Below are 27191 nucleotides of genomic sequence, written 5' to 3'. Positions count from 1 at the left end.
CGTGTTGAGTGGCTGGAGTGGTGTGAGTGTGTGCACGTACATGCGTGCACACACGTGTATGCACATGTATGTGGGTGCAGATCACAGAAATGTCCTCCAGTACTTAAAGGAAACGAGAGACTCTTAAACTACCTACCACTTGTCAGACTTTCCAACTTCTGTTTGCTTTCAGTGCAAATGAACTACACGGTGTAAGTGCGGAATTGAAAGGGTACTGAAAAAACGGCATTAGAAACGGGTAAACATAAAAATAAAATGAACGGAGGCTTAACCACCTTGAGCGGGTTATCTGACAGTAATACCTTTGTAAAGCTGACTGTCAAAGTGAAGGACACACACTGTACAAAGAAACACCAACGGAAAATACCAAAGAAATACCAACCAGACTTGAAAACCACCAAGGAAACGCATTGTCTGGGGCGGGGTTGAGTGAATGTGCATGTGTGTGTGTGTGTACAGAAGAGAAGAGAGAAAGCTCGTGGGTGAATCTTTCATTGTCAGAGCTGTGGACATATATATGATGGTAGAGATGATGCCTTTTCAGGGAGGGAGGACTCTTTTTCCCTGGAAATGTTGGCTTTGTCCCTGTCCCCCAAATCCCCGTCCCCAGGTGATGCACCCAGTTAATCTCTTTTGGTGTGGAATGGTTTATGACCTTGCTATGAAGAATAACACTGTAATAATGTAATAAGAATATTAATAATGCTGTCTGTTGCTTAACCCATGTGCTGATATATTCATCATACATGTCAGCTCATTTGGGAGGAGAAGGCAGGAAGGAGAAGGAGGCAGCGGCCGCAGCACGCACCACGGAGGACTTATTCGGTTCCACGTCAGAAAGTGACACCTCAACTTTCCACGGCTTTGACGAGGACGATTTGGAAGAGCCTCGCTCCTGCCGAGGACGCCGCAGTGGCCGGGGTTCGCCCACAGCAGATAAAAAGGGCAGTTGCTAAACACACGAACAGACTCTCTGGGCAATTAGCCATCACCCTCTGACTTTGGTCATTGTTCTGGTTCTGATATATTTTTTTTTAATGAAAGACAACTTTAGGTGTTCCCTTCATCCTTGCTTTTTCCTCTTACCTTCCACGCATCCCTTCCCCCTTTCCCTCTATTTTGCATATGTACAGCAGAAGCACAAACTACTGAAACAAAACAGAACAAAAGAGCAGAATAACAGTCCTTCAGAGAGATGGCATCATGATGTACTATTTATTTTCCATAGAAATGGGAAGTTAGGTGAATTATCTCTTTTTGGGGGGCTTGGGATCTTTTTGACATGAGTAGAATTGATTTCCTCGGTTTTCCTATTTATTGGCAAAATGAAGAGAGGAGGAATATTGGGTTTGGAAACAGAACCAATAACATTAAATAAATTATTATTTATATATTCTAACTATTATTAGAAACTTTTTTTTTTTTTTTTTTTTGAGAGAGAGAGAGAGAGTGAGAGAGAGAGGAGAATGAAAGGAAATCAAAGAAACTGAAGTAATATCCTGTTTAGAAGAAAGCCACTGGGGGGAGAATTGATTCGAGGAGACATAGTCAGGAGGATTTTCTCGATGGGCAATGATTGCACTTTCTGTACTCCACTGAGTTTGGGGCTCCCCATGGCAGACCCCTTCCCCAGTTCTCCTCCCTGACCTTTCCATCTTCCTCCCTGCTTGCGTGAACATGTCAGCAGTTCCTGACAGGTCTGGGGCTGCTGTGGCCTCCCTCCAGCACCCGGGCCCTGACCAGCAGCACTGCCCGAGCTCCTTCTCTCCGTCAGCATAGCTGCTGTTTTTGTGGGTTTTGGTGTTTTCCTCACTTTCCTCCTGGTGAAGAACAATTTCCAAACGCACGAATGGAATATAAGCAGAAAAGTCATGGACTCAGCAGTGACAGAACCACCTGAGGCCGCGCTCATGGAAGAAAGAAGGATACCTCACAGTATATTTCCCTGCCCCCTCGCCCCTGTTTACAAACATATAAATTCCTGTTGGATGATCAAGTCTCCTGTATTTCTTCTTCTATTTTTTTATAGTGCCCTCCAGGCACTTTGTTTTATGTTTCCAATAGCATCTCCTGAAATAAACCAAAGCAACACTTGCTCAAGGCCCCTGGGCGATGGAGAAGACCGTCCACCTTGTTGGCAGTCCCGAGAACAGACAGCTGTGCGGTCCTAGTGAAAAGGTATGTCCTGGCTGACCTGTCTTACCATGAGGGCAAAACCATCACAGTTTTACTCCCCTCTTTTCTTTCTTTCCTTTTTCCCCAGCTTGTCTTTTGTTTTTCTGGGTTCAGACCCTCTTCTTAGTGGGGGAGTAACTGCTGGAGGGTCTCCCCTGCAGCCCTCTGCTGTCTGTGTGCATGTATCTCCATGTGGGCCTGGGCCCAATGTGGGGACTGAAGCTTGCTTGGACTATGGGAGGGGCTCTGTGTGGAGAATGGGGGGCTTCTGGCTTCTGGCTCAACTGTAAGAGAAAATGGCTGGGGAAGTGCTTGGCTAATTTGCTCCCCTGGCTACACCTGGAAGGGGTGGCGTCCAGGGAACTGCCTTTGGAGTTGGCTGCTGTACTTGAGTAAGAATGAGGGGGTGCGGCCATAGGGGGACTGCATGTTTAGGCTGATATTTCTTGCTCCAGGTACCAATTTAACAGCCAATGGGGTATGTCCAAATTAAAGCAGATTTATTAGGCACAACACTCAACTGAGCTGCCGTGAAGATTCTGAACTCCCACTAAGAGTGGTCAGGGTCTGTGGCCTCCATGAGAGCACAGGTCCAGAGACGGCACTGCTGTTTGGCTTGGGTTAGATCCGAGAGGCCGCTGAGGCAACAGGCTGTTTTTTAAGTGTCTGGGAATATTTGCTTTGACAATCTAGCCTTTGCAGAACCTCATGAATTAGACCTCTCGTTAAAATAACAAACCAACCAAACAAAAGCAAGGACCAAGCAAAGAAACCCACAAATGGGTCCTTTGTGCTCTCTGGTAACCTGTGACAGAAAGGGCTTCTACTTCTCTCCTGCTTCAGGTATTTCAGTGCTCGCCTAGGCATTAGTTCTCAGTTGTGAGAGGATGAAAGTAACAGCCTAACCCACTTTTGGGATGTTTTGCATAATCTGTATGTGGACTGTTCCCAGGACATATGGCATAAACCTCCAACATTTAATATTTCTGCACGCTCACGTGTGAAAAAGCCAATATAGTTGGTTCTAGTTGGATTCTGCTAAGGGGATGCAACTTCTTGCTGTCATTCTCTACCTCTTTTCTTCATCTGTTCTATTACTTTGACTCAGATACTGGATTCATGGCGTTATGAGTTCCTCTCACTGATGAAATGTGAGCTTCCATGTTAATAAAACATGTCTGACCAATCTATACTATCATTTGAAATCTGTGTAGTTGTTTGTAGTCCTGAAACTCTCAATGACAACTTACCTTTGAACTTGAAAACGTTTTTAAGTCACTGTAATTAAATTATGAAAGCCCACCTAATTTCCAAGTCCAGCTTAAGGTTCTGAAGGGGAACCAAGAATGAAGAATTATCTAAACAAGGCAAACTCCATGGGAAGATTTATCTGAGAGTGGCTAGTGTTTATTGATCTTATTTTTCCTAGCATACCTTGATCTTCTTTTTCTCCTGTTGGGGGTAGTAGATGCTCTCATCTTTCTCAGTTGGTATAGCCACTGTGAGCAGGGCAGTGTATCTTAGCATTGCCTGAGCACCTTGTCTCACCTTGCTTATAGTATCTTTCAACAGGTTCAGAATTTACATCCTTTACAAAAACAAAAAAGAACTGGAAGGGAATTTAGAGATGATCAAGTTCAGGTCTTTCACGTTTCAGTTGAGAAAGATCAACCCATAGAGGTTAAGTGAGTGAAGTTTGAGAGAGAGGCATGGACGTTGCTGTGGAGGCGAATGTTATGTGGTGAAAGAAGGAAACTAAGAGGAGGCGTAGGAGGAAGAGGCTGGCTGTCCAGGGTTTCCAAACGCCTTGATGTTATATCTTTATCCGCCTTTCTCTCATAACAATGGCCAACATTTATGTGCCAGACATTGTTCTGAGTGCTTCCCTGGAATAGGTTATTTAATCCTCATGACTACCTCATGAGGTAGGTGTTTGTATTATCCCCAGTTTACAGATGAGGAAACTGAGGCTTGGTAATAAGATTAAGAAATGTACCTAAGGCCTCACAGCTACTAAGGAGCCAGGTTTTGATCCCTGGCAACCTGACTCCAGCACCTCCTGTACCCTTTACTTTTACCATTGTTCTGTGCCCCTTGACCAATATGCCAATATGTCCCTTGACATCTCCCCACATAGGGATGTAGGAATATAACATGGTATGTAATTAAAAAAACACATAGTGTAATGTATATATATTTTAAAAATTATTTATAGTTTGGGTATCATTAGTGTATTATAAAAGAGAGACATGGAAATTGTTTACATGATGAAAGATTTCAGAACTTCAGTAGATGCCATTTCAGTAGTGATTTGTTTTAGTCTACATGCTTTACAAGAATGTCACCTTCTCTGCGTAAGAAGTAATCCTTGTCTAGAACCACTTTGGTGCTTCCATATTCTGGGAGGAGAGGTTTGTCTCCAACTTGCATGTTAATTGGTTGAATCCCCCTATCCAACAGGTACTGTTGATTGCAGTACTTTCCCTTGAGAAAGTACTGGAAGCATTATGCCTCCCTTGGCTACAGTTACGGCTGCACTTTTCAACTAATACTTGGTCAAAGAGGGGAAGATATATATGTATATATCTCCCTTGATTTTTCTCAGATCCAGTTGACGAAACAGGTGTTTGCAATGAATATAGCTTTACATGGTAACCTTATCAAAAGATTAGAAGAATAAGTAAGCAATTAGATCCCCCAAAAGAGAATTCCAATTAAAATTCTGTACAGAGTATTATAGAGAGCTCGACTTCTAAATCATCATTTCTAAACATCCCCTCCTGATGCCTATTAGGAAAAAAGGTCTTCTTTTTCTGGGACCTCTGGAGTGGCAAGAGCTGTGTGAGCAGTCAACACATCTATCATTTTGTTGTTACTTTTGTTAAATAAGTATCACTACTCAAAATTTAATATAAAATAAATTAGAATCATTAAGATGAAAGTGATCTGGCTAGTATTCTTTGTTCTCAGCTCAGTAAAGCACCCACACCAAATGCTTCAGAAATGTCACCTAATTTTCTAAGTCCTAGCCCAAAGATAGGAGATTCAAAGATACAGAACTTTCTAAATTTGTTACAACATTCACATCCCCTGGAGGGGACTGTTGATGAACAGGTGATTACTGTCCGTTACCTATCTGATGTTTTTCTGCTCCCTAGAACAATCTAATCCTTTATTTCTGTTACTGAGACCATGTGGAGATCAGACCCTCTAATCACTATAACACTGGGAGTGAGAAATAAGCATTTCATTTTTTAAAGGTACTTTAAAGTCAGGAGCGCAATTTGGTACTGGTATTTTAGAGAACAGGGTTTAATAAAAATAGGATGTTCACATCAATAGTATCCCTTTAAGTCTTCCTGCTTACTTTGCATCTCTCTATGCACCTAATGGGCTGCAGCCTGATATTGCCTTTATATGGCACTTGAGGGAACACAAGATCATTACTCGGGGAGAGAACTAAAGACTGTTTGGAGGTTCTCACTTCACGGTGGAATAAAATTAATTAATATTATCCCAATATGCCTCCTGTTACATCTGATGAATATGATCTTGAACTTGTACTTCAAGTGTGAGCAGGCTTATGTATGAGAGATTTTTCTGCAGGGGATTTTGTTTAGTTTTTAGAAGTGAAGTTACTTGTGTATTTTCTGAGTGAGGCATTTTTGATCTAGTGAGTAGAAATCTAGAGTAGACATTAAAAGTTGTGGGTTCTGGACTCAACCTCTGTGTGAGTTTGTTGCCAGGAATATCTGCCTCAGTTTCTCTAGCCCTAGGATATGGACATTTCTTACCCTATCGTAATATATAACCAACATTCTCTCATGATGATTCTTAAAACAACCCCCTGAGGTAGGATAGATGTTATTTGTTCCCATTTTGTTGATGAAGAAACTGAGATTTTCTCAGCTTAGATGACGGCCTGAAGTTCCAGGGTCAGTAAGTAGTGTCTGGGTCTTCTGATACTCTCCTCAGTCTGTACTGACTTCTCCATAGATCACATTTTGAAGATTCCTTGAGTAAAATCAGTAACGGACTTTGAGAGCTTTCATTCAAGACCTCATTGGATTGAGAGGAGGTATCTGATGCTGTAAACACAAAGCAAATCCAAACCCAACCTATGATCAAGTTAGAATCCTGCTGAGGAGTAGCAATAGCTAAGTCTTCAGGAACTTTCCCAAAGAACTAAGGTTGGGCAGTGTTTTGATGGTGACATTGGGGTGGGGGTGATGGTGGAAGTGGTGAGGTGGCAGGGAGTAGACACTTAAGGCCCTTTTTGGTCACATGCCCAAGTGCTTCTAACTCTAAAACACTGAATTATATGATACTGCTGTGCTTAATAAAAGTGATTTCTGACCATTTACTCAAAATAACAGTATACGAAAAACCATTCTGCTTGATTGATTTACAAAATAGCTGAGAATGATGGAAGATCCCTGTCAGAACAGAATTAATAGCTAAGAAGCATTGGCAAGTAGGTTTTCAAAGTATCTCAATACTGGCCTTCAACCAATGACTAAGACTTTAAAAAGATTTTTAATTTTGGAACAATTTCAGATTTAAAAATCTTACACACATGTAGTAAAAAGAGTTCCCGTAGACCCTTCACCTAGATCCTTCAAATAAGCGCACTACAATGGTCACAACCAGGAAATTGACACTGATGCAATATTACAACCTACAGACCTTATTCACATTTTGCCACTTGTCTCACTAATATCCTTGTTCTGGTCCAGGACCCAACCCAAGATCACTTCTTGTATTTAGTTGTCATGTCCTCTGAAAGTCTTTTTAATCTGGAGTAGTTAGTTCCACAGTCTTTCTTTGTACAACCTTGATACTTTTGAAGAGCACTGGCTAGTGGTTTTGTAGAAAGTCTTTCACTTTAGGTTTGTGTGCTATTTCCTATTGATTAAAATTAGGTTATACATTTTTTTGGTAAGAATACTAAGAAATGATGTTGCATCCTTCTCAGTGCCTCATGTCAGGGGGTACATGATTGATTTATCCCATTAATGGTGACTCAGACTTTGGCCTTTCAGCTTAGGTTCAGGCTGGTATGTTTATAGACCTTGGATGATAATACTTTCATTCATATATATTAGGTGGGTGCAAAAGTAATTGTGGTTTCACATGTTAAAAATAATTTCAAAGACTGCAATTACTTTTGCACCAGCCTAATACCTTTGTTTATTTGGCAACCAGGGACTGGATAACAGTATGCATATGACTGCTCAGCCTTGTGGAGGAAGGGTGGGATGAAATTAAACATGGGCCAAATCACTGGATTTGTTGTCCAGTGATTTTTTTTTTGCAATCTTGTTGGGCAGACTAGATATTCACAGTAGTTGAAAACATATAAGAGTCTCATGGGGTGATATGGGATTATTTTTGCTGTGGATCACAGTAGTCGGGGAGATTTTCTTAGAGGAAGCTATCCAGATCAACACAGAGTTCTAGATTGACTCTTGCTATTTAATCTGTAAACAAGAATGTGTATTTTCAGAGAGAACGGAGACAGAGCTGAACAAAAGGCAAAGTTGGGAATCACACCCTGAATCCTGTAAAATGGCAAAAATCACAATGTGAAAACATGCTTAAGTATTGTTCTGTGGCATTTTGTTCATGCCACTAGTCTAGTGCTTATTACAACACGCTATGATTGTAGTCTTTCGCATTAAACAGCTGGTGTGTCCCTGGAGTGCAAAGATGATGGCCTTCATGTGCCTCGGTCGGTGCTGGACAACAATGTGCCATCATTATTTGTTGAAATACACTGAGAAGTGAGCAATGTTTCTGAGCTAATTGGTGGAGGATTTAGTGTCTCATTCCATATATGGTGGATGCTCAATAAATAATTGTTGACAGAAAGGTTGTAGAAGTCATATCTAGACACAGCATCCATTGGTCAAATCGAGGGGGTAGATGAGATCTAGGAGGCAGGGAAGTGGTGGGGAGGGGTCACGGGGGGAGAATGAGGATGTGAGGACAGGGTGAGGGGAAAGTGGAAGATGTGTGGAGAGATGGAAAGTCAGCCTCCTCGAAGGGGACTGAGAGCAGCAGACCAAAAACATAGCAGGACATTTCCAGTGGCCTGCGTTGGCCCCGCCAGAGGAAATGAAAGAGGAAATGAATGTTAGGAACACAAAGCTGGGAACCAACCAGCTATTTTATTGGTGGCTTAAATGGGCAAAAGAAGAAAAGTGAGAGAGAGAGAGTTGGGGGGGTGGTGGTTAATGGAGGAAATCGAAAGGGTATGGGGTATGGTTATTAGACAGACTCACAAAAAGAGTGGCACATGACATCTAACCAGAGAGGTGAGGGGCATTGGGAGAGGGACAGAAAGATCCTGGCAGGGGATGAAAATCTGACTGGATGCCCAACCAAGAAAACCCTCACAGGCACTCTATGGAAGGTCTGGGGAAAGGCCAACTGGTTTCATCACTGGAGTGAGGGGGCTGAAAGCAGGTGGAACAGTGAAAAGATGAACACTGAGGAAGAAGAGGGGAATCTGGAAAGGAGACCAAAAAAACAGACCTGAGAGGGGCGATGGGTGGGATGGGATGAGATGGGAAGAAACATAGACAGGGGTTATGGAAGGGTTTGGTGGTGGGTGGAAACCAGGGCCTTCTTACCCTCCATTTGAAAACATAAGTAGACAGAGTCTCAGCTTCGGAAGTCTATCTGATACAGTCTTGTACACCTGAGCAGTGAGCAATGCCTTGGGTACTAGAAGGAGAGATGGGGGTGGGGAAGGGAGTTTCAGCTTGGAAGCGACTCATTTGATTTTGAACTGTGTTCCCTTTTGGCTTGGCTCTTTTCCAGTTAAGCCCCTCCTTTCCGCTTTCCCTTGCCATTTAGCTCAGTGTAAGCTGGCCACTGTTAGGGGTACCCATCTCTGCCCTCAGGAAATGCTTCTGGGGTGAAATGTGATAGCACTGGGGTTTACTGCTTACTCCTTTGTGCCAACTACTCCATTCCAAAGACTAAAATAACTTAGCAGATTTCATTTCAGCTAGAAGCAAAATCCATGCCTGGTTGGTACCCATGCAGACTATGGAACCCCCAGGTTGCAAGGCTGACACTGAGAGGCTGAGGCTGGGCTGGTTGAGGACTGGAATGGATTTCTTGGCTTGGTTCTCTGTCCGAGTAATTCCAACACCCTGGGCTCAATGTGGGGCAGTGTTAGGGTGATGGTGTATGCATGAAGCAGTGTCCTTTTGGCTTAGGTTACGTGGGACATTGGTTGGGATTTTCTGTGACTGAAACTGGTCCTATACCGTAGAACTACTCAGTTCCACTTAGGTGACAGGAAGATAGATTGCATCATAATGGGCCTTCTGGGATATTTTAACAGTGAAAAGATTCAGTTTGTTTGGTTTCCTAAAAAAGATTTTGCTAGCACCCAGTTTTGCCTACTATGCCACCTAGGCATTGAAAATCCAGCTGTGTCTTCTCTGTTTCTTGTGTCATTCAGTTGCCCAGGAGCAACTGACCTGCCCTAATTCCTGGCTGATTTCGTGCTGCGATGTTTGAGGCACGAGACACGAGGCTGGTTCTCATTGCACATAGCCATGGCCGCCTCAGCGTGGCCGTTAGTTGGTGGTTTTCTTTCTTTCGTTTTCTTTTTAATTCATTTCATTTCCACCACCCCCTTAATTTTAATCTTTCCTTTTTAGGTAGTTGTCCTGTGCTGTTGTTTTTTGTTTTATCTTTCGTTGCCTTTCCCTCTGCAGTCAACTATGACCTGGGGACTCCAGCATCCTTCAAGCAAGCCATTTCCGAAGAAGGTGACAAGAAGCAGCGATGATTTGCACCTCCTCCTCCTCCTCCACCTTCTCCTCTTCCTCTTCCCTTGCCCGGCCCCTTCCTGCGCGTGTGTTTCCGCCAACACAGGAGCCTGGATTGTGGAAAAGCCTCCAGCGCAACTCAGCTCAACTCAGAGAAGTCTTGGGAATGGCCTAAGTTTGTGCAATAAGAAGATTTTTTTTTTTTTAATTTTTAAATTCTTCATTTTCTTTAAATGTCTGTGAGAAAAGTGCCCAGGTCAGACTGGAATTGCTCTACGATAGAAATAACTGAAAACAAACTGACGAGAAAAAAAAAGTTAACTGTTTTATTTATTTCAATATTTAAAAGAAAAAAGTGCTGATGTGGCACAGTATTTTTGTTTAAAGTACCTTCTACTTCAAAAGTTAAAAGCAATTTTGTGAAGACACGAAGTCAAAAGAGTACTTAATGTAAAATAAAGACTGCATATTAACTAAGGAAAAATACCCCACCTTTTTAATAAGAAAATAAAGATCAACTCTGCTCTCTCAAAGGCTTTTTAAAAAGCCATTCATGTATGTGCTTTAGGTATTTTTATTTCTGCGAGTTGGCTGTGGTAAGTGAGGAGTGATCAGTTTTGTTTTTCCTTCTTCAAAAGTCTATTGAAAGTGTTGGGATGTTCCAGGATTGTGTTAAGACTTGACTGAAATAAAGTAGCCACAAAGGCCATCGGCAGTCTCTCTAAGCCCACCCCTCCCCACCCCACCCAAACAAAAACCCCTCCCCTCACCCCTATTTATCTGAATGTCAAGAAGCTGCCTGCCTCCTGGTTATCATGTCTGACAGGGCCTAGTTCTGAAAGGAATTCTATCTTGTGATTAAATATATCTCTGTGAGTTCAACAGATTCGAACACAGACAGCTTTGTTTAAAATCACGCAGTGAAGGAAAGAGAGAAAAAAAAGACAACAAAAAGCATCAGCTGAGACGATCCTAGTTCGGTCACCTAACGACTTCTAGAGGAGACTTGCAAAGGGAGCCTTCTGCTGAGCCCGCCTCAGGGCCTGAGATTCTGAGTGGGGTCCGCAAGGGCAAGGAAGGCCAACCTGAGTGATGGGAACCTGAAATTTAGTTGCTGGTGGGGGTAAAGGAGCAAGGCGAGTGTTCTAACATGTCCTTTTATGGCCATGTTAGTGGAAGTGAATGTTATAGCCTCTGAAATGTATTTCAGCATTGTGGCTGCAGCCTAATTAAGGAGCTGGGTGGACTGGCTGGAGCGCTTGGTTTTACTGCAGGTCTTTCCCCCATCCATACTCTTGAGTTTCCTTCACTTGAGAGTCATATTAATAAATGTACAATCTCATGCTGGATATTCTTGTCAGCAAAAGTCCTTGAGTGACAGTATTACTGAAATGGTTCTGAGCCTGAGAATCTCTCTTTTGCCTTCGAAAGGGGAGATTGGATGGGCACCAACGTCCTGCCAGCCCTTTCAGGTTTCTCATTCAAGGCCAGTCCCAGGGGAGATCACTTAGAATGTCTTTGTATCATTTTGTAGCCCTTCAGTGTGACGTTTTCTGGTAGAAAATGTCCCTTTTCAAAATGCTAATAATTATAATAATCCGCTCTCCAACCAACTCCCACAAGTTATAACATGTGTAGAATTGTGATAAAGCTTTGCATAATATAGGGTTTGTTTCAAGTTTGTGTTAAGTTTTTGTTAAATAAAAGTCTGTTTCCAATGCTCCTAAAGCATCTCTGCAAATTTTGCTTTACCACCCTCATCCTCCATGAGTATGACTTTCATACTGTCCTATAGAAGGGACTCCTGAAAGGGTTCTGCCCACTAGCTTGCCTGGGGTTTATTGAACCCTATTGTTTAATTTAGAAGCACAGTTGAACAGTGGTTGGCACTGGCTTGGCTGACAGGTGGTGGCATGGAAAATGGACAATACCCAGGATGGTGCCAGCATCTGCTCTCTGAGTCCAGAGATGCTGTCATCCCCCCCACCCCCCGTCACCAGGGCCATCATAACCCTCTCCATGGCCAAAATAGATTGATATACCGACATCATATACCTGTCCAATGTTGCTGTCATACCAGTGCCAAGAATAGTTCTGCACAAGAATGCAAGATTTAATGTGTGCTTGGAAAATGCTGGGGGATTAATATTTCCATTGCCTGAAGGGTTCTCTTGGTGTAGCCTCCCCAAGCTAATGCAGCCCACGCTAAGCTGCAGTTGGTACAACTGTAAGCCAGCCCCCCAATGGTAGGCTTCGCTTTGTGTGCGGAGGTGTGCGCTCTTCTTTGATGGGTCCTCTAGGTCAGGTCAGGTCAGGTCAGGTCAGGTCTTGCCTGTTTTTTTTTAATTTTTTTTTATTGGGGAATATTGGGGAACAGTGTCATTCTTCAGGAACCATCACCTCCAAGTCATTGTCCTTCAATCTAGTTGTGGAGGGCGCAGCTCAGCTCCAAGTCCAGTCGCCAGTTTCAGTCTTTAGCTGCAGGGGACGCAGCCCACCATCCCACGTGGGAATTGAACTGGCAACCTTGTTGTTAAGAGCTTCCACTCTAACCAACTGAGCTATCTGGCCGCCCTCTAGCAGCTCAGTGACAGCTCATTGTCTTCAGTCTAGTTGGGGGGGAGGCGCGCAGCTCACTGGCCCGTGCGGGAATTGAACCGGCAACCCTGTGGTTCAGAGGTCGCGCTCTAACCATCTGAGCCATCCGGCTGCCTCCAGGTCATGCTTTCTGAGCATTGCCAGCCCATGCGTGGTCCAGGTGCAGATGGAGTGTGTTCTTGTGATGCTGCTGCTGTTACGCTCGATCTTCTTTTGTGACATTCATTATGGACTTTGTAAGTTTCCCTAGCAGTAAAAAGGACTTTTTTCTTCACAATACCTTCCTTAGGTCGTTTTTCTTTTTTACTGTGGTAAAATACACATTACATAGAATTTATCATTTTAACCATTTTTAAATGTGCAGTTCAGTGGCACTAGGTATATTCACATTGTTGCACAACCATTACCAACATCCATCTCCAGAACTTTTTCATCTCCAATTGAAACTCTGTACCTATTCCTCCAGAGTTTTTGTTAAATTTATCTTTTAGGTATTTTATGTGTTATATGCATCTTATTTCAGAGGACACTTTTTAAGAGAGTCAGACCAGATTTTATGCAAAGACTACTCACTTGGGTCAGGGTTATTTTCTTTTGTTGAAATAGGGAAGAGGTTATTCTGAATAAGCAATTTATTTTCTTTATGATTTATTTACAAGGGGGTCTGCAAAGTTTTCCTCTAGAGGCCCAAATGGTGAATAACTTCAGGCTTTGCAGGCCAGACGTCTGTTGCAACTCCTCAGCTCTGGGGTTGTAGCATGGAAGCAGCCATAAACAGTATATAAATGAAGAGGCATGACTGTGTTTCAATAAAACTTTATTTATAAAATAGGCAGTTGGCCCGATTTGGCCCAGGGGCCATAGTTTGCTAATCCCTGATTTAGAAGTAGAGTATTATACTGTTAAATTGAGTGTGGTAGTAATAATATTTAAGGCACTTTCTAAGTCTCCGGAGTAAGGAAAGAATTTCCCATCATCAGGTGAAGGGCTAGAGGTACATTTCATGATCAGTAATGTAAGTTGTATTGAAGCCTATACGCAAAAACATTTCAGATCCCAAAAATTCCTTTCAAATTTTAGAAAGCTGTCTATTAGATTTTCTAGTTTGGATGCTGAGTGCAAACTACAATAGTACCATGCTTACCAAAAGAATCTAGAAATAATCCCGCCAGTCTGTGTGCCAGCCATACATAATAGTACCGCTCTGAGGACATGGTGGCTGATAGCGTTCATCTGTAGCAGCTTACATATGAAACAAGGCCAACTTCAAAATAGTCAGGTTCATGTAAATGATTCCTATGGGCTAAGTAACATAGACAATAAAATTTTATCTGTATCATGTAAACGGTAAAGGACGTTTAGTGGAACCCAACTTGGGAGGTGTAGACTTGTTACAGTTAAAGAAATGGGCTCTTTCTGGTGACTGCTGATTCTACAATGGCTGTGGCTCCCTGAAATTGTTCATTATGGGGTGTTGACGATGTTGCTGAGATGCATTTCTTTCTAAGAACTCGGATGCTGGTGAGCATATTCAGAATCAGGACTTCCCCCTAACTCCTTACCTCATATCCCCAAGAACTGCTAAGAAGTAATTTTCCTCAATGGATGGTGGAGAGGATTCCTGATACCAGGCATCCTACTGAATTGAAACCTTACAAATTGAATATGGGAAGATCCTGAAGGGTGGCCTCTCAGCTAGTCATGCCAGGTGGCAGCGGCCTTACCAAGTTTATGAAAGACGTCCTCGTTAGCCATTGCTAGAGGATGCTCATGTCTTTGGAGAGGTTTAGTAACTTTTCAGATCTCAGGATACCTTTTAGAGGAGCTTGTTGCTAAGTTCCCTGAGTTTCCTTAAAAGGGGTAGGAGTTGGGATCAGGGTGCTGTATGACTGCTCCATTTGTTCCACGCTCCCCCTATGATCATATCTGAGTTGCCCAGATGTCAGTTTTTAGGCATAGATTAGAAGGAGAAAGATCCTTTAGACCAAAAATTAGAAAATCCCATTTTCTATTTTACATAAACCTGGTGTGAGCAGCGCAATCCCTTGGTTACCCAGCCTTTCTTTACACCTGAATAGGAACTACTTTGTTGGGAGGTGATAACAGTGGTTGTCAATGGTTTAGCACTGACCTGATAGATATAATTATGTTGACTGTGTTGTTAGTGACTACCTGGCAAAGCATAATCATAGCTGAGATGGACCTGGAGGTCCTAGTGGAACACTAGCTGAAGGAGTATTGTGTTGTATATTTTTATCTAAGCATGACACCAGGCTGTGTTATATTAGGAATAATGTACAAGGGCTGGGAAGTACTTCTGTACCTCTACCTAGTATTTGATACCACCGTGTTTGAATTAGCTGAAAATAACTGGAAAAAACAAAGTACAGAAAAGATTATTACCAACATGTTTAAAGGAGGAACCATAAGCCCTTTAAAAAAAGGAGAAAGGCTTTGAGGTTGTTTAACTGAGGGAAGAGAATTAGGGGTCACTTAATAACTGTCATTATGTGTATTATTGAGAAAAAGACACTGATGAGTTGCTTTTGGTCTCTAGAGAGAACAGGAGAAGCACCATGGGGCTTAGAACAAACTGACAAATGGTTCTTTTGATATCAAGAAGTTTTCACTATTGAGGCTGATGTGGAACTCACTAATAGCCAAGCATGTTTCCTCCACCGAGATAGGGGCGTGAGCGAGATGACTTCTTAGGGTCCTGCCTAGCTCTGCAATGCTTTGAATTGCAGCTACTCACCTGAGAGTTCGTGCCTAACTCACCATCAGGGAGTTGGGAAGCACTGGGATAATTAGCCTCATGTGTGTGCATTATGACCATTAACGAAAATTACATCTCTAGGCTTGTTTCTGTTTGTACTGAAGCAGTGTCCCAAACCTGTATGGGGACTTTCACTGTTTTGGACATGTGGGACAGCAGCTGGAAAGTGAATGCAGTGGCAAGAGACATTTTCCCTAAGAAACACCAAGTAGTGAGGGGTTAAGGGGTAGGTGACAGGGAGATGCAACTGAAAAGGACAGGAAGACCAGAAGGCCACAAGGTGAAAATGCTGCTGCTGAAAACTCCACCTGGGTTGCACTTCAATTCTTATCTCATTGGATTCTCATCCCATGTCCAACTCATCTTTGGTGCACGGATTTTGTTCTTTCTCATAGGACCTGGATATTATTCTCAGCTTGATTGAGGTTGAATGACCTCACTAATATTTGTGGTTGTCTGCTCTTTTCAGCATTTTTTTTGTGTGTGTGTGGTTGTCAGCTTAATAGGGGAAGAAAGGCCTTATTAGAAGACAAAGTTAAAATATATATATTTCATATATATATATATTTTTTGTCATACATATATGACAAAAATTCTGCCTGGAAAAAGCAGTGATCAGAATTTCCTCTAAATAACTTAGAAAAGAATTCTGATAGAATAATTCTGCTCTGTTTGAGTTAAAGAACTAGCAAGGCTCGTACTATATTTCGTGTGTGAAGTCCACTTTCTGTGAACCAGAAATATAAGAGGTTGGGAATGGAGATAATTGTGTAAGAAGAGGTGGAGGCATGTTACAATTGCTAGCTTGCACACTTCTGCTGAGGCTTCTACTTGGCTGAGCTATGGGTTCAGAGAGACTGGCAGTTTGTAACCCTGAAAACTTCTTTAGTTGAAATAGATTGCTTTTCCTCCATACACATCAACCTTTCATCCATAATTGCAACATAGGTTCATAGGTTTTGACCACATACGGTTATTTAGTATAATGACCCTCTAATTATTGGTTTGCTTTATGCTACTGATCAATTAATCAAACATTTATTGAATGTCTTCTGTGTTTCAGTACTGTGCTAGTTTTGCAGGACATAAAAGAGAAGCAAAGGGGAATTGAAACAATTTTTGGAGATAACTTTATATGTACCATTCACCAATAGGCTTATAGATGCTAACTAGTTAAGGCCATATACGAGGTGTCATAAAAAAATACGGTGGATGCTGCTGCTGAGTGCCATCCAATGGAAAGGCTGGGAAGCGGCACATCGAACCTTAGTAACAGTGTGTGACAAGTGTCAGCTTGTTCAGTGCAGTCATTTGGGTGTGAGCTTTGGTTGAGAGAAGGGGTGTTTTTTAAAGTGTGCCATAAATCACCCTCCATCATGACAATGCTCAGTGTCACACATCGCTTCTGGTATGGCAATGTCTGTCAAATAAAAACATTACAGTGTGTCCTCATCCACCTTATTCACCAGATCTGGCACCATGTGACTTCTGGCTCTTCCCCAAAGTCAAAATGATTCAGGATATCCAGGTAGCCACGACAGTGCAACTAAAGACACTGGCAAAGGAGGACTTCCAGAACTGCTTCAGAAAGTGGCAAGAACGAGGGGTTAAGTGTGTTCAAAGCAGAGGGAGTATTTTGAGGGGGATTAATGGCAATGCATCTTTTACTGTAATAATTTTTTTTTAATTTAAACATTCACCATATGTTTTGATCACACCTCATACCAGCCCTTTCAGTAGAAATAATATTATTCCTATTTCACAGAAATAGGAATTAAGGCTCAGAGAGATTGAGTTGACAAAAGCTGATAAAGTCTGATTTTTCCAGTTGAGGGTTTTCTAGTTATAAAACTGTCTCTACTTTTTTTTTTGTTGTTGTTGTTCTTGAAGAGGAGAGGGTTTAGCATATTATTCAAGACAAGATCATTTGTAATTAAGTGCCAAGTTGGTGCAAAATGCGAGTGCCAGAGGGCTCAGCAAGGGAAGTTCCGAGTGCAGGTAGTGGGGAGATGTCATGGGAAAATGAATAGAATTGGGAGGGCAAAGAGAAGGCAGGCCACTGAAAGCCACAGTGGGAAGTTTCTATGCAGACGCTCAGAGGTAGGTCTGGAGCCAGAGCAGAGATGAGCCTCCATGGAGGGGAGTTGTGGGGATCCTGGTCGGTGGGGAGAAGTCATAGGAATGTAAGTAGCACCCACATTGAGGAGCCTGCTCCATAGCAGAAGAAACAGGACAGTGAGAGGTGAGGGGCGTCATGAGCTCTTGAGCAGGACTAACATGTTTATGTGAGGACAGCCAAACGGTACATGTCTGGAAGTTTGGGTTCGTATAGTCTTCCCCACGGGGCTGCCTCTCACCCTGTCGCGGTCGGTCGTCTTGCTTAGTCTCAAACCCGGCTATTGATGCTGTGGGCATTTTCCCCCAAGTAATATTCTGAACCCAGAGAAATGGCTATTATACTGCCTGCTGGTTTGCATTTGGGGAGGAAAGTGGAATATCCTGAGAGGTTGGTTGGCCCCAGAGAGCTTTGTACCTGAGAGGCCAATTGAAATTTGGGATCAAAATCTGCGAATGCCCTCCTTCTAGTCAAGTGGAGAAGGGTTTATTTGAAAAAGTACCCTTTAGACTGATCGGTCACTGAATGTGGTGGAGGAAATGCGAGGAAACCAGGCTCAGATTCTGGCCACTGGCCTTGTTTGTGTGTAAAAGCTCCTTTTGGTGTAATTGTCTGGATACACTTAGCGGACACGCGTTGGAGGGTTCAAGCATTCCTGAGATTCTGCTCCCCGAGTCCTCCCTCCCATCTCTCTCTCTGATGCTCTTCTGTCCCCACTTCGTCTTATCTATGGACTCCTCACTGGCCCTAAGGCTGGAAGAGGTGTGGCCACGTGTAAGGAATATGGACTATGAGTCCATCTTTTTCACGATGGCCAAGAACTGTGGTGCTCCCTGACATGCTAAATAGTAGCCACCGTGCTCTCAAGGTAACCTTCCCAGTAGTAGCCTTGTTGGGTGACTGGCCCGCCTAGCAGATGAGTAGACCAGTGCTCAGAAGGGTTAAGTGATTTGGCCAAAGCTACACAGATATGGTGGGGCCCAGGCTGACCTCCAGATCTTCTTCCTGATATTTAAGCTAGTATATTTGCCAATGCTTGTTATTTGCCTATAATGTTCAATGACAATTGTGTTGGCTGAGGCATGGCTAAAAGTGGCAGAGCCCTGGACTAAAAAGTTTATCTGACACAATAGAATTGAAACCCACAATAGAATAACAGCCACCTTCCCACCGAGGAAAGGAAAAACCACTGGGTGCCAGCCCTTGCTCCACTCCGTCCCCCCCAACATTTATGTACCCGGGACTTGTACAGTGTTGTCTTGCCAAACCCTTTCGGATTCCTTTCCTTCATCTGCCTTCACACGGTAGCACTAATTTAGATCTGGTACAGCCAACATTCCAGGCCCAAGTGTCAACTGTGCTTTCAGTGCAATGTTCTGTGACTATTTTATGCACCCACCTGTATCACCTATAGATGGGCTTGCAATTTCACTGTGTGCCCCACTGAAAACACCCCAGGCTTACTTCCAGTGGCGCATTAGGTCTGCCAGCCAGTCCTTCTGGTTGATTTTGGCTTATAGAAGTTGAGAAGGTTGGCTTTAAAAGAAGTCCCTTCCTGGTGATTGGCACAGGGAGAGAGATCTTTGAGAGGACAACTCGCCCTCACTGCTCCCTCTCCATTAATTCTGGGAAACTGCAGCCGCTCCCCTGCCCCACCCCCTCTGGTCTCTCTGCTGTGCTCATCACAGCTCATTCTGTTGCTTGCCTTACTTGGGGGAAGAGACGTCAGGGTTCCCAAAATGTGAACAGGGAAATTAAGGACTGTCTCGGCCAAATGATTCAGCCCATCCCCACGGGGGCTGCCATCCCCCTTCCTCGGAAGGCCCCATGCCTCATTCCTGTGCTCGCTGGGAAAGTTTCCCTCTGGACCAGGTGGGGCTGGCTTGGTATGCTGAAGGAGTGAAGGGGAGTGGGGTCTCCATCGGTTCTCTAACCAGGACCCTGTGGCGTTGGGCCCACTTTGCAGCTGCAGGGGTCTGAGGTAGTAGTGACTTGCCAGAAACCAGGCAAATGCACATGTCTATTTGACTTCAAAGGTTGTGCTTTCCTTTTTAACCATTTTGTCCAGGATGGGGACCCTCCTGCATCCTCCTCCTCGTCCCTTAAACCAAAGGCTCTGGGGTTCTCCAGCCTGCCCTCCCACCTCCTCCAGGAGCCTTCCTTTTCCTGTAGTAACAAGACTCCTGCTGGCTCCTGGGAGAACCCACTGGCTGGTCAGCATTGTGGGTCATTAAGCCACTATGCTAATAAATCCAGGTTTCCCAGCAAGGACAAACGGGACAGTTGTAAAGAGTCTGCTGCCCTGGCCAGGCTCCCTAGTTGCCAGGCTGCTCTCAGGGCCATTGTAGGTGGCTGTCAGGAAGGGAGCAGTGCTTCTGCTCGCTTCCCAACTGGGTGCTTTTCCTTTCCTGGGACTTCCTTGCCTTTCGTGACCTCATTTTAAGGCCCCAGGCATCATTTGATCAACCTGCTTCAAAAGAAATTTGGTCTCCATCTTTGTAAATACTGTATTTTCCCAAAAATAAGTCCTAGCTGGACCATCAGCTCTAATGCATCTTTTGGAGCAAAAATTAATATAAGACCTGGTCTTATATAAGACCAGATCTTATGTTATAATAAAATAAGACCGGGTCTTATATTAATTTTTGCTCCAAAAGACGCATTAGAGCTGATGGTCCAGCTAGGTCTTACTTTTGGGGAGACACTATATTGATGAACCCAACCTGGTATGTGTCTGATAATCTTGAAAATTCCAGGGTGCCATTTTGGTGAGAATGTAAATTAAAAAAAAAAAAAGACTTTTTTTCCAGCTCCCTCTCTTTGTGTCTTACCCTTATTGTCTCAACAGGGGAATGCTTCTTACAGAGATCCCCTTTAGAGCTGATACTTTTTTTTTTTTTTAATTGTATTGGGGAATATTGGGGAACAGTGTGTGTCTCCAGGGCCCATCAGCTCCTAGTTGTTGTCTTTCGATCTAGTTGTGGAGGGCGCAGCTCAGCTCCAAGTCCAGTCGCTGTATTTTCTTTTCTTTTTCTTTTTTTATAATGCAAACAAAGATTTATTTGTATGAACAATGAGGATTAGGATACTAGATACGAAGCAAAGCAGTCTTCTGTCAAATGGAGAAGCTCAAATTCTTAAGTAACTGACTTTGGGACATACAACAATGGGAAGGCTTGCTGTGTTGCCTTCAGATGTTAAGTCTCTTTATCTGATACTTCAGCAGGCTTTGTAAATGTGTCTTCTTCCTGGGCCTGCTTTTCTAATTTCCTATGATATAAAAACTATCTATGATATAGATAGCCTATGTTCCTCTTCTGTTTATCTAGGTACTTTCCCATGAAACGCAAGAGATCAGTTTCACTGTTCGCAGAAGCCAAGGTCTTCAGGTCTTGCAGGAGCTTGGTTAACTTGTTCTCCAACTCCAGAGCAGACTCTAGAGCTTGTACGCCAGTTCCCCAGTTATCTAGATCCGGCCTCGGAATGATTGGAAAGCAGATTTTACCCTCATGTCTTCTTAGGTATCTTAAGAACTGCTTTGCATGTTTCCTCTTCACCTCAGCTTCGTCTTCGAACAATGCAGCAAATAGAGGTGCGCCCGTGTCTACATTGTAATAACAGGCCATAGATAAATAAGCATCACTGACGTGAAGCTGAAAAGATGACACTTGATTAATAGCAAGCTTAAAGTCTTCAGAGATGACGCTCTGGAGCTGGGATGCCAGCTCAGCTTTAGAGAAAACCAGGCATAAAAAGTGCTGCCGTTTTCAATCTTTAGTTGCAGGGGGCGCAGCCCACCGTCCCATGCGGGAATTGAACCGGCAACCTTGTTGAGAGCTTGCGTTCTAACAAACTGAGCCATCTGGCCACCCCAAGCTGTTCCTTCTTGAAACTTCTCGCTCCAAGGAGGCTGTGGAAAAGGGAGCTGGGTGCAGAGTGGACAATACCCAGGAGTGTTTTGGCCCCCCGGGTTTTGATGTGCATTCATCCTTCCAGAAGGCAAGGTCAGGGAGGCGTCAGCTGGCCAGGCCCCAGCAGCTCTTGCTGGCTTTGGTGGCCGAACAGGAGAAGGGGCAGCCCAGGAGCAGTATGCCAAAGTTCCATCCCACCTGTCACACTCCCAGGACCCGTGCATGTTGTGGAAAGACTTTAGGAGACCTGGGTTAGAGTCCCAGGCCTGCGGCACCTCGCCCTGTGACCTGGACAAGTCACCATACTTTTTGAGGACTCAGTTTTCTCATGAGTTTAAAGAAGCGGTTAGACCAGGTGATCCAGGGTTCACTGTGGTGCTGACAGTCAGGTCCTGAGTGGATCGAGTAAGGAACCCATGACGCTATCCTGTCCGAGAAAGTGGTTTGCGTTTGTAACCGCAGCTTCTTGGAAGTCAAGTGTTTAAGCCCCTGGGGTTGATTCAGTGGTAGACGTTTCAGGCGCTATTACAGGGGTCGTGGAGGGGAGATGGCAGTTTATATCCCCCCTTCTAACCCAACATGACCACTAACCATGTCTTGGAGGTAGATGCCTCCTCTGTACTCTCCACCCACACCTGTGACTCAGAGGACCCCCCACTCCATCCACCTCTTCCCCTGATTGAAGAGGCAGGTGGAGAACTGGCCAGGTTAGGGTTACACTGGGCATCATCTGTGGGTTTGGGGCTCCTGCGGGGTGCCCACTTGTGCTGAATCATCTGTGTCTCCCAGCTCTGGGCTTCCAGAGGGCAGGCCCCAGAGGCTGGGCCTGTTGCTGATAGAGCTGCATTGGCCCCGGGAGCCACCCTGTCCTAAGCTTTGGGCTCAGAGAAGAGGCCTCAATGCTGATCCCATAGAGGAGGAAACAGAGACAGGAGAGTCACTGCCAAGACCTAAGAGCTCCCTGGGGGCCATGCAGGCCCGAGCCTCTGGACTCCCAGTTGAGTGCTCTCTTCCTACCAGGTCTCTTCCTCCAGCTCTGTCTTCCCTTTCAGTTTCCAGGAGCTAATGAACTGCTTTGCCGTTTTAACCCTTCTAGTTCCTCACCTTTAACCTCTGTGAGAGCAGGGAGGGACTGGAGGTAACCTTGACCTGGTTTTGCCCTGGGATAACAGGCAGTGCCTTAATCCGGCACCCTAGAGTAGCTTCCAGGGCTGCGAGGAAAATTCCCCCAAATCCTCACACCATCCTGCTGAGCCCTCAAGGGCAACCGGAACAGTGAGTGAGTCATGAAAAAAAAGCTCCACCTCAGCACAGGTGGGCAGCCCCCTCTGGCTACTCAGCATGCCCAGGGCTCTCTGGCAGGCCGCTCATTGATTGGCCCCTTGGCCTTTGTCTGTCAGGGGAAGGGTCTTTCCTACTGCCTGTTTCCTGTGGCCGAGTGGTTCAGGAGTTATCCGCATGGATGTTGGGGTAAGATGTAGGCTTACATCCTGCCTCTGCCACCCCCCTTGCTAGATGGTCTTGAACAAGTTACTTCCTTGTTCTGAATAAATGGAGACAGAGATATGCAAGTCACAGGTTATTTTAAGAATCAAATGAGGAAGTGTGTTCAAAGGGCCTAGCACCTAGGAAGCACCTTGATAAGTTGTAGCTGTTAGTAGTGATGATACTGATATCCTTCTAGGGAAGACTCAGAGAATCGAGTTTCTGCATCTTTGTAAGAATTTGGCCGGAATTTGGGTTGTGTCTCCTGAATCAGTGGTGTATTCTGCTTGGATACAGGCACAGAGTAGGTGGAGGGTTGGGAATAACTGGAATTGGGGTAAGTAGGACACAGAGAGAAGTAAAGAGATGTATGCAAGAATGTGATATTAGGGATGGACGTGGACTCTGGATCTGAGTGCACGAGAGGCGATGACAGAGGGTGGTATGTGGTGAGAAGTGGTGGGGTCGGTGGGTTAGAACTTCAGCGAGATTAAAGAATTGGTGGTATCCTTAAGAAGTTAAGAAGAAGCTGGCTATTGCTAGCTGTCCCCTTTTGGTTTGGGCTTAGATATATTCCCCTTAAAGTAGTTGAATAGACACTAAAATAGAAAACGGCGAAAAGCGATGCTTGTTCTGGGACAGTTTAAGTCATTCGTCATTTAATGAGTATAATTTAATTAGGTTGCAAAGATATTCAGTGGTTCATGATGACCACTGAGTGGAAACTATCTTAAACCTTCCTACCTCCGTTGGCTCAGTTCCACATACTGGGATAGGTATTTGTGTATGTTCTTATTGATACAAAGGAAATATTCTAAGTTTTGGTTGTCGAAATGGCTTTATCTTGGGGAAAGAGCATACGAGTACGTTGCCTGTCTTAATCTGCTGAGAAGCAGCAAGGGCCTCCTGTTTATGCACAAGACCCACAGGTCTCTGGCAAACAGAACTGCTATCAGGAAGACAGTTCCTGTCTGGACACTGGCCAGTATGAATTGATGTCCTTTGCATCCAACAATCACAGGACTGTCTAAAACACTTAAGAGTATGTTGACAATCGGCTATGAGGTTGAGATAAATACAGAATTTCTGGTAATGGAAGTAGAGGTTTGTTTCTTGGTGCCAAGACAAAGCAGAAGAGTGGTAAAAAGTCTTGCCTTTTATTTTTTAAAGTGTTTTCCAGTTTAACAAAATAGTAGCACGTACCCTATTGCCGTGATCCTTATAATAAAACGAAGAGGTGGGCAGGCAGGAAATGTTTTGGAGCCCGCATTGGGCCAAGACGGACTCAGGGTCAGAGTGGCTGGTGGATTTGCCCGAGGTCCCACATGCAGGTGACTTGAGGAGCGTCCAGGAGGCAGAGGTCACCCAGTGGGGCCCAGAGACCCCTGCGTCAGGATCACCTCAGGGCACTCGCTAAATGGGCAGGTTCCCACTCTGGGCCTGGGGATCTGCAGGTTTAAAACATCTCCCCTGGGGACTCTTACGCACTCAAGTTTGAAAGTCACTGGGTCACCAGAATGGCACTTCTGTGGCCGGGGGACTGATAATTCCTCTTTGAGGTCCTGTTCTCCGAAGGAAAAGGAAAAATTCCCCTTTGAGGCAAGGAGAGTGGAAGCGATGGATGCTTGGCATGTGTGTTGAAGGAAGAAGAGTGGGAAAAGGTCTTCAGAGATTGAGAGGCTGGGTAGAGTGGGCATCAGTGGTAAGAACCTGATTTAGATCAGCCCATGTGGGGCCTCGGCCACAAAGCAACTTGAGACCTGCCTCACGGACCCCAGCCATGAAGCTCGGCCCCTGACCTTGGTCCTGGCGCCTTCTGAAGGCTGGTGATTCCTACTGTCATACTTAAAGATGCTGACAGCGTGCATTGGGTGGGGGGTCAGCCAGTGTCCCCAGCATCTCCGCATTTTGGTTTCCTTGTCTGAGAGCAGAAAAGGCTTCCCAGAAGTAAGGCCATTGGGGCTGGCCTTGAAAAATGAATAGAATTTCCAAGGGCAGGCAAAGGGTGGAAGTGGTATTTCATTGATTCTTTTATTCGTATATGAATTGATGGATTCGCTCATTTGATGGGAGTTGTTTCAGTGGAGAAGTGGGGAGGGAAGTCAGATTAGAGAGAAGGAAGATTGTGTAGGTATCCCAGAAAGGAAGGGAGTACAATTAGAGCAGCACATTTCAAAATTCACTATGCATGTGAGTCACCCAGGGGACCTTGTTAAAATGCAGATTTAGGTTCCAGGGGTCAGGAATGGGTGTTTCTAACAGGCTTTCAGATGATGCTCATGCTGCTTGTCCGTGGACCACACGGTGCAGCCAGAGTGTGGGCAATCGGCCGAGCAGGTTTGGCTGTGAATGGGAGTTGAGACGTAGGACAGAGAGGTCTTTATGTGCAAAAGTGTGATGTGTAAAAAGAGCAGTTGTTTTTGTGGGGTGGGGTGGGGGAGAAGGAACCTGGCAAGTCCTTTTCCGTGTGACTCTTGCATAGGGCGTGGTTAGGCCACTGGTTGTAAAAGAAGAGGAATCTAAAAAAGGCAATTATAACCACACAGCAGTGAGGCTTATAATGCTAAGGAGCGTACTTTCTGCCATGGACAATGAGAAAAATAGGAATTACTTAAGGAGAGGTGAGTTGATACCTCATAACTGATGAAATAGGAAAGGTATTAACCACTACTTTTAAAAATTCCTATTTAGAAAGGATCTTTCAGATTATTTTCTGTAAAAATAGAAGTATCTGACTAGGAATCCTGTCTGTTAGTGCAACCACAAAACAAGGCCACCATTTGGTTTGTGGTCCTAGTTATTTTGACAAGGTCTCCGGCTCAAGGGAAAAAGCAAAACAATAACCATGAGTTAAACATGTATTTGATTGGTGACCTGCTTAAGGTTTGAATCCTTAATTCTCACCCGAGGCTTTTAACCTATTAAGCTTAATAGCTTCCAGCTCAGAGGTAGCCCCTGGGTTTCTTCTTGTGTGCAGATTCAGAACAGTCAAGTCTGCTTCAGAGTGCTAGAAGGATCCTAAGGTCTCAGCCATAAGGATTGGAAGAAGGTGTTTACTCGATTAGTGATGTCTGCCCTAAGTATGGGCTGGAATAGTGGCATATATGCCACACATTTAGCTATCCCTGCAGGGAGGTCAGATTTCTGGTGATATATTCCTAATTCTCTCATACCTATTCCTTAGGTGCTTTCATTCATGTCCCCGGTTATGGAATGAAGTTGATCACCACTTATCCTGAAGGGCTTTGTGAATCTTCAAACAGTTGTGAGGCTGTTGTCTACATTTACAAAGTATCAGGAAAGGCTCTCCTTCTGCATTACTTTAATATCGACGAGTGTTTTTATACTGAATAGACTACGTGTCTTAGGGCATCATTTCTATTAAATCTGAAGATAAATGCTGGTAACTGGAAATAGCCATTGATTTGCTTTCTCCTGGAGTATCTCAAGTCCCTAATTTATCTAGAGGAAAAAAATAAAGCCCATGTAAAATCATCCCTTCTAGCTTTCTAAGTAAACAGTGAGATCAATTCTCATTCATGAATTTGTTGGATAAATATTTGTTTGATTATAAGGAAAAAACAGATTAATCTTAGAGGAGAATTTGGCCAGTGGAAAATATTCTATTAGGTGGACTGAGTGGCCAAAGATGCAAGTCGAGTGCAGAGCTGGTGGTGGCTGTGTTGGGGGTGGGAAGGAAATGCTGCGTTAATACAAGACTAGACGGTACTGGGTTATGACATGCTTCCGTGGAGCCCACAGATGTTTCTCTTCTAAGCAGTGTGGGTTCAGCATGATGTTTGTTTGCTTCTTGTAGAGGGTACTAAAGGATATCAGGGACTTCGCAGCTCCAGGAACCTGGGTGAGAGGCTGCAGAGTAAGCGGGCTGTCACCATCACCATCCTCATTTTCCATTTTCCTGTCATAGCAATTTGGAAAGTGAATTAGTGACTTGGGAGAATGGGGGAGGGGGTTGAAGAGGGAAAGAATCAAAAGGAGTCGGTGAACCTTTTTAGTGCTTGGCGGTAGAGGTAGGGGTGCAGGCATCTTGACTGAGGTGCAGTATGGTGATTGCAGAAATGGGGGCCCTTTCTGTCCTCTCTTTTGTTCCTCTCCTAGGTAAGGTGAGTGAGGGACACTTCTGTCCTTTCTTGTCTGACAGTGTAATGGAGGTGTCTGGGGCTCATGGGAAATTGGCTTTGGATGCCAGATGTGTTTTTATGTTCCTCTCAGAGGTCCCACAGGGAGAGCAGGGGATGGGCAGTTTGTTCAGGCGAGCCCTAGGGTTGACCAGGACAATAGCTCCATGTGGGAAGAACTGGCCCAGCAAGATTGTGTGG

The 27191-nt window shown here is 44.3% G+C and overlaps 1 protein-coding gene and 2 pseudogenes across 2 annotated transcripts in view; 1 reads left to right on the top strand and 2 right to left on the bottom strand.

Annotated features, from left to right (window-relative positions):
• Positions 1-27191, top strand: part of DPF3 (double PHD fingers 3) — a 255312-nt gene that overhangs the window by 198387 nt on the left and 29734 nt on the right. Inside the window, exons 9-10 of one of the 2 annotated variants that reach the window (XR_012494614.2) lie at positions 754-2178; positions 9912-10498. The exons of the other annotated variant lie outside the window; for it this stretch is intronic. The gene's annotated coding sequence lies outside the window, so the exon portion shown is untranslated. Of the gene's footprint in view, positions 1-753; positions 2179-9911; positions 10499-27191 lie in introns of those variants that run through there. 2 annotated transcript variants of the gene reach the window in all.
• Positions 2211-14318, bottom strand: LOC141570450 (10 kDa heat shock protein, mitochondrial pseudogene; annotated as a pseudogene).
• On the bottom strand, positions 20323-21222 carry LOC148758698 (ferritin, heavy subunit-like; annotated as a pseudogene).

This window comes from Rhinolophus sinicus, chromosome 3, assembly GCF_057876585.1.
Source record: "Rhinolophus sinicus isolate RSI-liver-muscle chromosome 3, RSI-T2T, whole genome shotgun sequence".
NCBI classification, from domain to species: Eukaryota; Metazoa; Chordata; class Mammalia; order Chiroptera; family Rhinolophidae; genus Rhinolophus; species Rhinolophus sinicus.
This window is presented reverse-complemented; position numbering and strand designations above follow the sequence as displayed.